The sequence below is a fragment of the Canis lupus genome, chromosome 19 (assembly GCF_003254725.2).
Source record: "Canis lupus dingo isolate Sandy chromosome 19, ASM325472v2, whole genome shotgun sequence".
In the NCBI taxonomy this organism is placed as follows: domain Eukaryota; kingdom Metazoa; phylum Chordata; class Mammalia; order Carnivora; family Canidae; genus Canis; species Canis lupus.
The window spans coordinates 34,455,436-34,470,079 of NC_064261.1; the positions used below are offsets into that span (position 1 = coordinate 34,455,436).

Consider the following 14,644-nt stretch of genomic DNA (forward strand, 5'->3'; position numbering starts at 1 on the left):
CATGATATGTTACTGGAGGAAAGGAAAAAGCAGACATATTTAGGGCCTACCAGAACTTGGATAGAAGAAGAATACAATTCTCCAGAATGGTGGCATTCATGTTCTATAAATGAAAACTAGCTACTTCCATTCATTTATCAAATATCTGTTAAGTAACTTCTTTGACACAGGTCCTGTACTAAGTACTATTAAAAAAAAAAAAGATTTTGATAATAAAGATTATTTAAAAATAGGATAAAATATAAAAGAATATCAATTGATAATTTTAATTTATTACTATATTTTATCTGTCAGTTTATAAATATTTATTGAATACTAATTATGTGCAAGCTCATGAGTTAAGTACCTTGCCAAATGCAAAAGCCAAAATAAATGTAATTCTGGTCCCCAAGGAGCTCTTGATTCAGCCAGGGTGACAGGATTAAGAAACATTACATTAGTTTAGAGCACTCTGCTGCAGGTCATAGTTAAATTAGGACTTGCAGATTATAAATCTATAGGCTTTCCAAGATGCAACTGTTCTTTTTGGTTTTAAGATTGTGACTATAACAATAAAAGTTGTTTTTTTTTTTTTTTTTTCAGTAAAAGTTTTTGAATCGAGCATATACTATATACTGGACATCTGAATGCTTTAAATATGTTATTTAACATTTAAATGTACCTTAAGAAATAGATAGTCTCATTCACAATTCACATAATAGACTCTGGAAGCACTGAAAGTTTAAGTAGGAGACACAACAATAATTTGAGCTCACGTCTGTCTGATTATTGTGACTTAATCTCCCTGCACACTCTCTTTCAGGGAGCTGGGATGGGAAGCACGGCTCCAGCTCTGCAAAAGATTCATTTCTGAAAGACCTATTAAGCCATCATCCAAAGATTTATTGACAGGAGTAGGCATGAATTAATTGTGATTACCGCAGTGAAGAGAGATTTCATTTTGGAAAGATGATCTAATAGATCAGATTAAAAATGTAAATCCCCTTCTCCTCTAGCTGTTTTTCACATTTTTTTTTTCTTGGAATATCAGTTATTACCTAATACATCTATGGAGATTCATGTCAAGGAGAGTTACACTTACAAGAAAAAAGAACAGGACACTAGTAATTTATGATTAAATCAGAGGTTTATATCTCAGGGTGCCAAAGCTTTTCCTACACTGCAGTTAAACTGCCGAATTGGTATAAATAGCATGCATTTTCATGTCCTGGAGGATATTTAAAATGGGATCATGGATTTGCCATTGACTCAAACAGGAAAACTAAAATATGAGGAAGCAAGTCTCTGAGTAAATAGCATTTATGAAAGAATGCCAGTGAGAGAAAAGACAATATAGGCAAAAGGGCATTTGTTTCTCCTGGAAGTAAGTGGTATGATGATGCCAAGTTTGTTCTATGATAATGAAATACCTTTTAAAATGAGTAAGTTGTGCTCGCTTCGGCAGCACATATATTAAAATGAGTAAGTAGTGACTCTGTTGCTGGAAACTTTTTATCTTTATTACACAGTGAAGAACTAGACCATTAGGATACTTTAATGTAATAAATACAATAATAAAATTATAAGCTGCAGCTCTACAAAAATACTTCTAAAGCAGTGTATGAGAAAAACTTTGTGAACACTAAATAAGTATTAGTTGAAAGGGAAAAGAAATCTGGTTCGGGAATTAAAGATATATTAATATTTATTGATCGGTATTTTAATCTACTTTCATTTGTTTTCTCACCTAAAGTTCATCATAAACTTTTAGGTGTTTTTCATCCAGGATATAGTTAGTAAAACCAAGAGTAGAGTCTAAATCTTACATATTCCAAACATGTAAGGACTGTTTTAATGTGTTACCACAAAAAAGTATTATGTAGGATTATTTAATTGTATCACCAGTATGGTAAGTGGTGGACGTAGTAAAATATTCAAGATGGTGAAATGAAATATAAATGTTGGTGAAAAGGATACAATTTAGGTGTTGCTCAAATTCAGCTCCCTTTATGCCAAAACCTATATAAAAAATAAAATAAACTTGGTAATAAAAAATAAAGACTACCTGCCACAAAACCAATTTGGTCATTCTGTTAGCTTCTAGGCATCATGATGCCATCACCACATAAGATACATAGTAAAATAATATTTATATTTTTCCTTGCCTTAATTGGGTCTAGTTGGGTTCCAATTTGGAAAAATATGGTATTATTTGGGATATTTTAGCATTTATCATGTACTCATCTGAATTGAATAGTACAGTTACTCTGAATTGAAATATGATACTTTCAGCATACTATGTAAGTAGAAACCTAATGGGAGATTATATTAGGTAAAACGTGTTTCCATTTACTACATTTATTTTATTTACAAAAATGAATGGCTGATGATTCAAGTTTAAAAAGCACACCAAAAACTACCTGGGCATCATTTCTCAATTTTAGATAGTACTGCTGTGTCCAGAATATAATCTAACTGGGCTAAATATTATCAACAGTCAGCACAAGAAGAATATACTTTATTATATAATAAGGGATCTTTGAGTGAACAGAATAAATCATTCTCTCATATATTCTGTGTTAGATAAAGTAACTGATCATCATAAGCAAACTCCCTTCAGGTTATTCTTACAGTTCAGTCCATGAGATATCTGTAATGCAGAATTTTATTTCAATGATGCTCCATAACCCAAGTTTCTCAATTATTTGACATGGAATTTTCCCATAATATACCTCTGATTAAAGTACCAACCTCATTGACAATGCTACTCTTTGAAATAAAATATTTTCATGTACTAGACCTTTCCATATTAATTAATGCAAATGAGATATTTTCACACCAATTGGCTTTAAACTATTTCCAATGTACCATCACTGAAAATACCTAGTTTGATAACCTGAATAGCATTTAAAGGTCAATTACTAATAGTGGTACAGTAGATTTTCAATGTGTAATGAAATAAATTTATACACCATCTAACCCCATATAAACTAGTTTTCTCTCTAGCCTATCAATGCAAAAATAAATATATTGCAAGGGGACAGAGTGAGGGACAAATGCAACCTTGTTTCTACTCAGTGCTAGAATTAGAAAGGCAAGAATAAAAATCAGTGTTTCCATCTACAGCTATTTTGCAGGTGAGCCAGGTATATAACTTAGAAAAGCGGTCAATTCATTCATTCCCCAGCAACTTTGGTGAAAATGTTCCTTATTTCAATAGTATCAAACCTTAATTTGTGTTTTCTTGAGCAACTTATTTGAAATAGTTAATCTGCTCATCAGAAAAATGCAGAAGGCAGGATATATCCAAAAGTTTTGCTATAAAAATTAGAGGAAAAACCATATGGAGATTATTCAGTTATTACATGAGATTATACCAAGAGAAGAGAGCCAGAAAAACCAAAATGTATTTCAATTGGCAACATGTCACTTTTTTGAATAAAAGTCTTACTAACAGAAGGTCCAACATAGCATAAGAAGACCCTTAATTCACCTCCTCCCATAGACACACCAAATATACACCTATATGTAGAGAAATTTCTCCAAAAGAACTGAGGGCTGATTTGATAACTTCTATACAACACTAGAAAGACCACACAGAGAATGGTAGAAGAGACAGAGATACAATAATGACAGGAACCCCACATCTGCAGTAGGGAGAAATATCACTGAAGGGCCTGTGAACAGACTCTCCCCTGCCTGGGGCACAGCAAAAAACAAACAAGCAAACAAACAACAACAAAACAGAAACAAAAACAAAAACTAAAGGGCAACTAGAGACTACTTGGAAAAAAAAATCCACTTACTAACCTTAGATGATCTGACATGCTGGAATCTTCTCTAGGGTCAGAGGTGCTGATGAGCACCACATTTTATGTTCTTTTTCCACCCTGATAGCACAGATGGGAGTAGGGTCCAGGCATTCTAACTGGCCTTCCAGGGCTACCCAGGGCACCTGGCATTCCTGGCCCACACCAGCTCCAGCTCCAGCAATCCAATCAAGGCAGCCCACTGCTGCATATCTTGGCATCACCCCCAAGTGGTGTCTGATTCAGTCCCAGTTGCCTCAGCAAAGCCTTCAGGTATACACAGTTCATTAAAAAAAAAAAGGATACTCTGACACAAGGCTGCTCCTTCAAGCCCAGGAAAGGTAGCTATTCTAACTCATTCATAATATGTTTATTTGTTTATTTAACATAGAAAAGCAAACAAAAGAATAAGATAAAACCTCAGGGAAAGAAAACAAAACAAAATAAAACAAAAGCTAATGAAACAGAGGCTAGTCATTTACCTGATAAAGACTTTAAAATAATGGTCATAACATTGCTCGCCAAAGTGGGAGAAAAATGGAAGAAAAAAGGCCATCAAATCATAATGTAAGTCCAAGAGAAGAAAGGAACAGAGAACTATAAAACAACCAGAAACTAACAAAATAGCTATAAGTACATATTTTCCAATAATTACTTTAAATATAAATGGGCTAAATCAAAAGACATAGGATGGCTGAATTAAAAAAAAAAACTAATGAAAACAACAACAAAACAAGAACAGCCATTTTAGCAAATAGTTTAGAGGTTTCTCAAAAAATTAAAAGTAGAATTACCATATGATCCAGTAATTCCACTTCTGGGTATTTACCCAAAGAAAACAAAAATACTAATTTGAAAAGATATGTGCACCCTTATGTTTATTTCTGCATTATTTACAATAGCCAAGATATAGAAGCAACCTAAGTGTCCATCCATAGATAAACAGATAAAGAATATGTAGTATGTCTACATAATGGAACATTACTCTGTCAAAAAAAGAATGAGATCTTGCCACTGGAAACAACATAAATAGACCTAGAAGGTATAATACTAAGTGAAATAGGTCAGACAAAGAAAGATAAACCCATATGATTTCATTCATAGGTGGAAATAAGAAATCAAACAAGAAAAGAGAGAGAGAATGAGACAAAAAACACTCATATATAGAGAACAAATTAGTGATTGCCAGAGAGGACATGGGTGAAATAGATAAAGAGGATTAAGACTACACTTAACATGATGTGCAATGATTAATAAACAGAATTGTTGAATCATTATATTGTACACCTGAAACTAATATAACACAGTATGTTAACTATATGTCAAACAAACAAAAAACAAGGCTCAGTTATATACTGTCTTCAAGACATATTTTAAACCAAAAGGAATACAGAGACTGAAAGTGAAGAGATGAGAAGATATTCTATGAAAACAAAAAGAAAGAGTTGGACTAGTAATACTCATACTAAACAAAATAGACTTTAAAATAGACTGTTACAAAGACAAAGAAGGATATAACATAATGATAATGTCCTCTAGGAAGAGAACATAAAATTTATAAATATTTATGCACCCAACATAGAAGCACCTAATATGTAAAGCAAATATTAACAGACATAAAGAAAGAAATCGGCGATAACACAATGATTGTAAGGGACTCTAACATCCCACTTATGTCAATAGATAGATCACCTAGACCAAAAGCCAATATGGAAACATTGGCCTTAAAAGACAGAGTAGACAAGGTTTATTTAATTAGACATACATATAATATTTAACCCAACTACTGAATGTATATTCTTTTCAAATGCACATGGAACATTCTTCATGATGGATCACCTGTTAGGCCATAAAACAAGTTAGTATAAATTCAAGAACATTAAAATCATATCACGTATCTTTTCTAACTAAAATTTATGAAACTAAAAATCAATTACAAATAGAAAGCTGGAAAAAAAACAAACACATGGAGGTAAAATAACATGCTATTAAAGAATCAATGGGTCAGCAAAGAAATCAAAGAGGAAATAAAAAATAAGAGAAACAAAAATGGAAACAAAATATTCCAAAACCTATGGGATGCAGCAAAAGCAGCCCCAATAGGGCTTGCAGGTCAGAAGATACCCACATTTTACATTTTGATTCATTACTAAGTCAAATTCTGGGAAGAATGAAGCCAATTTATACTGCTGTACGCTACACAAGTATGTGTGTGTATGTGTGTGCATTTGTTTGTTTAACACCACAATAAAATGATGTCACCCAGTGTGTTGATTTAGATTCTTTGAAAGACAAAAACAAACACAAAACATCATTTAGAGTTGTAATATGATGATGATTTTGCTTGAATATTTTGTCATAGCTTTTAATATTTTGTGTTTCTTCATTTGTATTATCAGTGTACTTTCTATGAGGTTATTCATGTTTTTCTTATTGATCTCTAAAAGCTCTTTTTATATTGTAAATTATAATTTTGTTTTAATGAATGCAACAAATATTTTACCCAACTATTTGTCTTTTCACTGTGTGTGTGTTCTGTGGGAAGACTGAAAATCATATGATTGTTTAAGTCCATGTACTCTTTCACACACTTGAATCAATCTGTACAACATACTTAAACTAATGTAACCATGTGTCAATTATACTTACATTGATTTTTTTAATTTAAAAAAGCATATTTATTCTCCAAATCTTATTGAGATCATAGTTCATTAAATATTTAAAATCTTTGACAAAGTCATAAAATGTATTAATAAGATTTATAAAATATGAAAAAATGAGATTCATATTCTCTTCAGTTTACCTAAAATTATTTTTTTCTTTAAGATGTGAAATATATATCAAATTGTTTTATTCCCCAAATAAGCAGGGAGTTGCCCTATATAATCATTTGGCATTTTTCCTTTATTATAAAGTTATTACCACATCCCATTTATGCTTGATCTTTTTCTGGATGATTTTCATCTTATTATTTCTTTGCCTTTACCTGACTAGAATCACTATAATATGACTTTAAAATACATTTTCACATCTGAGAGGATTAGGTCATTTTTATCATTTTAATAACATATATATACTCTAAATCTTGATTATTCAAATCCAGGTCTCAATCTTTAGATTAAATTCTAGTTAAACTGAGAAGAGGATTCAATATTATGAATGGAAATTTTGTTGTTCATAACCTTTAAAAGAAAACTCAAGTCATTTCTTTTCTCTTTTTTTTTCTTTTTTCTTTTTTTTTAGATTTTGTTTATTGAGGACACAAAGAGGCAGAGACATAGGCAGAAGGAGAAGCAGACTCCCCACGGGAAGCCCGATGCAGGACTCAATTCAATCCAGGACCCTGGGATCATGACCTGAGCCAAAGGCAGATAGATGCTCAACACTAAGCCACCCAGGTGTCCCTCAAATCATTTCTTAAAACACCAGTATTTTGATTGGTGATGAACACCATTTACTTGCTCATGTTTTTATTTAACATCTGTCATCATCACATTAATCTGCATGGTAATACCATAATGCAGATTGTTTGTGGGGTGTTATTAAAGGTTTGTGTGGATTGTGTGTCTGACTCAACCTTTACTGTGCAGACTTGGAAAAGTGACATAACTTTGCTTGTCTTAGTTTCTTAGAGATGATCAATGCTTTTCTTTTAGAAGAAAACTGCTCAGTTTAGAAGTAACTCTTCAGTTACTGGAGGAGTTAATAAAGAGGGAGTCCTATAAAGGAAAAGGGTTGTACATTGGAAGTATTTCAGAATAACTGACCTTTTGATAAAAATACAAGCAGACACTAATAAAGATTCATGCTGTCTTTTATATGCTACTTATGAAAAAGTAGCATATACAATTACCTGAATACTAAGTTGATACTAATACATATATGTATATTTTTTTTTCCAAAAGGAAACAGAACTCAAGACAGAACTTTACAGAAGAATTACTCTAATGGTGATATTAATATCTGAAGAAAATTGTTTTCTCCCATAGCAAAAGTAACTAAAATTCCTCTGATGGGGCAGCCCTGGTGGCTCAGCAGTTTAGCACTGCCTACACCCCAGAGCGTGATCCTGGAGACCGGGTGTCTCTGCCTCTCGCTCTCTCTCTCTCTCTCCTCTCTGTGTATTCTCATGAATAAATAAATAAAATCTTAAAAAAAATTGCTCTGATGTCTGTACTTGTAAGGTACCTGATGGCATGAACCTCAAATACATAACAAACTGATTTTCAATCTCACATACTTCATGTATATTCAACTGGCTGGGCATGTGGTCCATTGGTTATTACCCAAAACAGAAGTGTCTTCCAGAAGAAGCCAAATCTTCACCCCTAAAGCTCAACCAAACCAACTGAATATGAAAATGGCAAAGAGACTGACCAGAAATCATGAGGTAGATCAGGAACCAGGGCCCGAGGTTTGAGAGTAGACTTTTTCTTCCTTAGTAAGCCTAATGCCACAAATATGTAACTATTTGCAAAGGGGAGTTGGTATATATGATTTATACCAAGGATCAGAAGATCAAAGAAAAATTATTTAAAAATTGATGTATGAGACACAGAAATGAAAAAAATAAATCATATTCTCATGTTCAGTAGAAGACACTGAACAAGTTGATGACAAAGACTGGACAAAAGATACAGTTGTCTCAGTGACTTGGTTAAGGCACTTGATGTGCTATCGGGAGTTAGCGTCAGCAACCTACTACATTTCAACTCCAATGATTACATTCTGGATAGGGGAAGGTTTAAGTTCCACATGTGGACAACACAGATGATAAGGGGACCTACCTCATAAGCTTATTGGATATGTAAATTGAGATAGTGTTTGTGAGGTGCTTGGTATATCTTCAGGGTTTAATAAACATTAGATGCTATTATTGTTGTTTCTGTTTTATTAGGAATATCATGCTTGAAATAATTATGATTATTTAGAGTTTTTATTATACAATGTCAATTAATTTAGTCATCCTGAACTACACTGGGTTTTTATTATACAATTCTGAGATAAGTTAATTATCCAGCCATTCTTAGAAATATCTAGACTTCTTAAACTCCCAATTAACAATTGCATTCCAGATTATGATACCTGGAATGGAATAAAAAGATAAAAACATTCCTTACAAAATTTCTCCTTAGCCTGTATTATTCGTAATTAGACATGTTCTCCACGATATTAACTCATTGACATGTATTTGTTAGGAAGAAAGCAATTAAATTAACTTCTCCTGAGGCTGAATAAGAGATAGCCAACTCAATGACAGAGCTGCATTTGTTTGTAATACCACTCTACTAAATACCAGCATACCCAAGGATAAGAAACTAAAACCAATGAATAATACAAATGAATAATACAAATAAAACAAATAATAAAATCACTGAAAGCAAAAGCATGTTCTATTAAAAAATCAATTAGATTGATAATCTTATAACAGGACTGACAAAAGAAAAATAAAAGGGAAAACAAAACTAGAAACACTGAAATAAAAAGTATCACCAAACCATTACAAGGTATTAATTACCTTATTGGCAGTAGTTAGTACAGTTCTGCATCTAGAAACTTGATAACTTAAATGGCATGAACAAATTTCTTGAGAGACACAAAACTATAAAACCTTCTCAAAATAAAATAGGCTACCTAAACAATACTATATGTATTAAAGAAATTAAATTAATAGCTAACAAAAATTTGAAACAAAGAAAACTGCAGGTCCAGATTGCTTCGTTTGTGAACTCTATTAAGCATTTAATGAAGGATGAATACACACACATTATCAGAATACAGGACAGAACAGAATACTTCCTAATTCATTTTATAAGGCCAGCATTATTTAATACCAAAACCAGATGAAGGCATTAAAATAGATACAACTGTTCAATACACTTCATGAATATAGGCACAAAAAGCCTCCCCAAAATTCTAATAATATCCTATAAAAGGAGAATATCTAATGAGTTATAAATAGGATTTATTCTAGATGCAAAATTGCTTTAATATTTTTCATATTATCAAGTCTCCCCTAAATCATATTATATATTAACTCATGCAGAAAAATCGCTTGACATTCAATACTCATTCATGATTAAAACTTCTGAACAACCATAATTAGCAGCAAAATTCTCAATGTGATAAATAGCATTATCAAAAGCATACAGCTAACGTCATTCTTTATGGTGAAAGATTAAGTGCTCATCCTCTTGGAAATGAGGCAAAGAATCCATTCTCACCATTCTTGTTGAACATTATACTGGAATTCCTAGCCAGGGCAAGACAATAAAATAACATATATGCTTAATGGAAAGGAAAAAAATGAAACAGTGTCCATTCTCAACAGACATAATTGCTTCTGTAGAAAATACAAAGAAATTACAATAAGTTTCAGAACTGATAAAACAATGATAAGAAATTAACAATGTTAAAGTTTAACATGTCAATGTAGAAAAATGAATCAAAAAGTAACGATAAATAATTGGGAACTAAATTTGAAATTGCAGTACCATTGATAATACTGTCAAAATTATGAAAAAATCTAAAAAAGTACACAGAATTTAAATATAAATCTAAAATATAATATCTCAATATTATCTATATATAAATATAAATATATAAATATACAGAATGTATATACTTTAAACATGGATGAGACAATGTAAGTATAATGTCATACACAGTATTCATGGGTTGGAACATTCTATGTACTTAAGATGTCAAGTCCCCCAAAACTAATCTATAGATCTAACATAACTCCAAATAAAATTCTAGCAAATTAAAAAAAAATACACATTGACAAACTAATTTTAAAATATATATGAGTTGCAAAAAAGCAAACCAAACCAAAACAAAACTTAGAAAAGCCAAAATAATTTTTCAGAGCAAAGTTGGACAATTCACACAATGTTTTTTCAAGATTCCTTATAAAGGTACAGTGTTCAAAACAATATATTACAGAAATTATAGATACATATCACAGAATAAGATAATGTCTAGAAACATATATACATAGTGATTTTCAAATAAAGATTCCACGGCAAGTCAATGGTTTAATGAAAAAAGAAAAATTAGACTTTTCAGCAAATGGTGCTAGAATAATTTGAGATTTACATACAAAACAATAAAACTTTATATTTTGCATCATATGTTAAAATTAACTAAGGGTGAATTCTAGACCTCAGTGTATAACCTATAAGTTCCTAAAGGAAAATCTTTGTGACTTTAGGTTAGGCAAAATTCCTTAGCTAGAAAGCCAAAGCACCATGCATAAATGAAAACAAAACTAAACTAAACTAAACTGGATTTCATCCAAATTAAGAATATCTGATTTTCAAAAAAAATAATTTATATTAAAAATCATTTATATCAAAATGAAATGGTTAACTACAGACTGGGAGAAAGTATTTGAAATCTTCTATGATAAAGGATCTGTATCCAAAAAAATAAAGAACTCATAGATAATAAAACCAACTCTCCCAATCAAAACAAATGGGGAAAGATTTGAATAAACATTTATCCAAAGAAGATATATGGATAGAAATTAAGCATGTGAAAAAAATTTCAAGATGATTAGTCATTAGGAAAATTCAAATACCACTACTTACTAAATGGCAATATAATAATACTGACAATACAAAGTAGTAATTATACTGAAAGTGGAAGTTTTAAACATTTTTGGTACCAAATGGTACTTTAGAAAATAATTTCACACTTCTTTATAAAGTTATATATTTACCATAATATTCAACAATCCCCATTCTAAAGTATTTCTCAAAGTGAAACATAAATCTATGTTCATATAAAAACCTGTGTCCAATGGTTTATACTAGCTTTTGGGATAGTCACGAACACCTTGAAAGTACCCAAATGTTCCTCAACTGGAAAAATAGATGAATAAATTGTGGTATATCAGTTCAATCAAATATAATTTAGAAATATAAAGAAACAACAATGTGTGGACCTCAAACACACCATGCCAAGTAAGAGAAACCAGATTTAAAAGGCTATATTATTTCTATTTATCACAGAATAAGATAAAGCAAACACAAAACTGTAGAGGAAAAAAAAAAAAAAAGATCATAGTTTCCATGAGCTGAGATTAAAGAGAAGGGTGTGAGCCAAGTAGCATGGGGTAATTTTCTTATGTGATGGCATTATTCTGTATCTTAACTGTAGTGGTGGTTCCATGACTATATGCAGTTATTAAAACTTGCAGACTTGTACACTAAAAAGGCCAGATTTTCCTGCATCTAAATTATATCTTAATAAGACAAAAGTCCCACAAAAAACAAAGATGAGCTGTTTGCTGTCTGAGATCAAGCAAGATATAGATGAAGAAAGGAATAAGGAGATATTTTAAGAAAACTCTCAATCCTTTAAGATTCTACTAAGAATAATTTTCTATATTTAAACTGTCTTACTCTACATCTCGAGATATGGTTTTGTAAATGAAGATTTTACTTTTCATTATATTTCAAAAAATCTGAGTTGTGCACTTTTTTCACATTTTAAGATCTCATATTGAGAGGACGCTGAAACACAAGAATGTTAGAGGTGCTAGAACACAAAATAATGGTGCATCTTTTAATTGATGATATGACAGATTTGAAGAAATGCAGTAATTCATCTACTTTAGCAAACAAGTTGTGATAAAAGGAAGTATGTCTTTCTCAAAAAGGTTAAAGGCTAACATGCTGCCTTGCTGCTCTTCATTCTACAAGACACTATTAATTAATTACCTGCCATCAAGTACAAAACGGGAAGGATACAATCAATATGGGAATGGGATTTAACTATATCACTGGAGTATTTAAAGCAACATTCTAGGGAATCGTAAGTTAAAAATGAAAATGAATTTCTAAGTAAGGGCTTAGGCAAGCATGGTCAACTGGACTTTCTGCAGGGCAGGAAATGTTCAAATCTGCTCTGGCCACAGGCCAGAGGTGGCAATGAACTATCTGAAATACAGAAAGTGCAACTGAATAGCTGAACGTATAATTTTACTTAGTATTAATTTAGATTTAAATGGCCGTATGGTGATTAGTGGCTTTGTAATGGACAACACAGACTTAGCCATTGCACTGAAGCATTTCTAGGATTAGGATAAAAGGAACAGGCAGTTGGTGGCTCTACGACATGGCTCTGCAAGTATCAGCACTGCTTTGGCCTTCACAGTCCTGCATCATCAACTTTTTGAGGATAAGGCAGAAATAACAGGTAAGAAGACTAGCACAGGAGGCAGTTGGGTCAGCAGTAAGGACACCAACCATTTCTCCTTTCTCACATCCTATCTACAGGCTTTGAGGCTTTTCATGCAATTAAGCATTCCCTTTTCCAGCAGAGAAAACTCTACTAGCCCTGATCTTATTTTCATTTTTTTTTCAGTGTGGTAGTAAGAAGATTAACATAATCAAAAGATGTAGATTAAGTACTAATATTTGTTATTTTTACTAAAGAGATAACAGCTAATGGTGGGAAAAATAAGGCTCAGGACTATAATCCAGATCTTATTGAGATTAAACGGAGATCACAGCCTTCCCTGCAGACGAACCAAAAATTTATAATCAGTAATTGACATTTTATATCACTTTTGATTTTTGCACTTTGCAATTTCCCAGTATATTTTTTGTACTTCATTTATTACATATGTTGGATTAAACGGTTTTAAAAGAAAAACATGTTTTCACGATAAAATAATTAGTAAATTCAGATTATTTCCAAAGTGTCTTGACATGTTTAGACTATAAGCAGTAGATAGTAATTTGACTATCAGTAAAACTTAATGACTTATCAAAGTCAACTTAAAATAATTTATTTTAATTCATCACTGGTGCAGCGCATGCATGTACATAAATGCATACATACATGTGCTATATATGTATAATATATCAGGGCTATTTCCTAAGGTTGCACAGCTTATTCTGTACACAAAACAACCCAGCAGAGGAGCCAGGACACTGAAAGCCAATCTATACGTTGTCTATCCTCCTGCAGAGCTATGTCTGACTAGAAGAGAAAGCAGCTTGTCCTATTTTTTTTTAATTTAAATTAAAGTTAGTTAACATGTCAAGTATTAGTAGTTGTGGGGTAGAATTCAGTGATAAATTTAGATTCATTGGTTGCATGTAACACCCAATGCTCATTACACCAAGTGCCCTCCTTAATGCCCATCACCTAGTCACCCCGTCCCACTATCCAGGAAAGCACCTTTTTGTCACACAGCCTGCTGAACTCTTGTCAAGCAGTGTGCCCATGGATGCAAATGCTCCAAGAAACAGCTTTTCATAATTTGTCTATCTGGAGCAGGAGTACCACTATTTAACACAAAGGTGCTGTGGCCCTGACATATTACTTAGATGTGTTCCATGTATCATGCTATGTTTACTCATGTTTAGATCTCCATTATTTGGACAAAGGCTTAGGGAAAGCTCTATCAGAATTCTTGATTACAAGTAACAGAATTGGATCTTACCTACTTAAACTTAAAAGGGGGTTATTAGAAAGCTATTGGGGATCTCAAAGAAGAATTGGGAACATAAAAAAAAAAAAAAACAACCAAGGATGGGGACTAAGTTTCTGGACATATTGGTTGAAGCTACAGCATGGAATTAGCTGGTGAAAAAAAAAAGAAACCCTGCTGGTGCATGGAACTCTATAGAAAACTCCCACCTCCCTCTCTCTACAAAAACCATTGTAGTACTAGGAACATGATTGGTTTCGAGTGATGCCAGGGAAAGCCAAACCAGCAACCTGGCAAAACAGAAAGCCTTCTTTTCCATATTAAATAATTCTAAAGTGAAGTTAATTATTTGTGGTTTAAGTTACATTACCTACATCCTAACTCCAAGAGATCACCATGTTGAGAAAAC

At 32.2% G+C, this 14,644-nt stretch overlaps 1 protein-coding gene and 1 long non-coding RNA gene across 5 annotated transcripts in view; one reads left to right on the forward strand and one right to left on the reverse strand.

Moving 5' to 3' along the window:
- The window catches only part of LOC112648411 (uncharacterized), a 160,747-nt gene extending 152,843 nt beyond the window's left edge, over positions 1 to 7,904 (forward strand). Inside the window, exons 4-5 of the long non-coding RNA XR_007403792.1 lie at positions 7,032 to 7,186; positions 7,694 to 7,904. This is a non-coding gene — a long non-coding RNA (uncharacterized LOC112648411). The remainder of the gene's footprint in view (positions 1 to 7,031; positions 7,187 to 7,693) is intronic.
- DPP10 (dipeptidyl peptidase like 10) overlaps positions 1 to 14,644 on the reverse strand; it is a 1,271,598-nt gene that overhangs the window by 144,314 nt on the left and 1,112,640 nt on the right. The window lies entirely within an intron of this gene.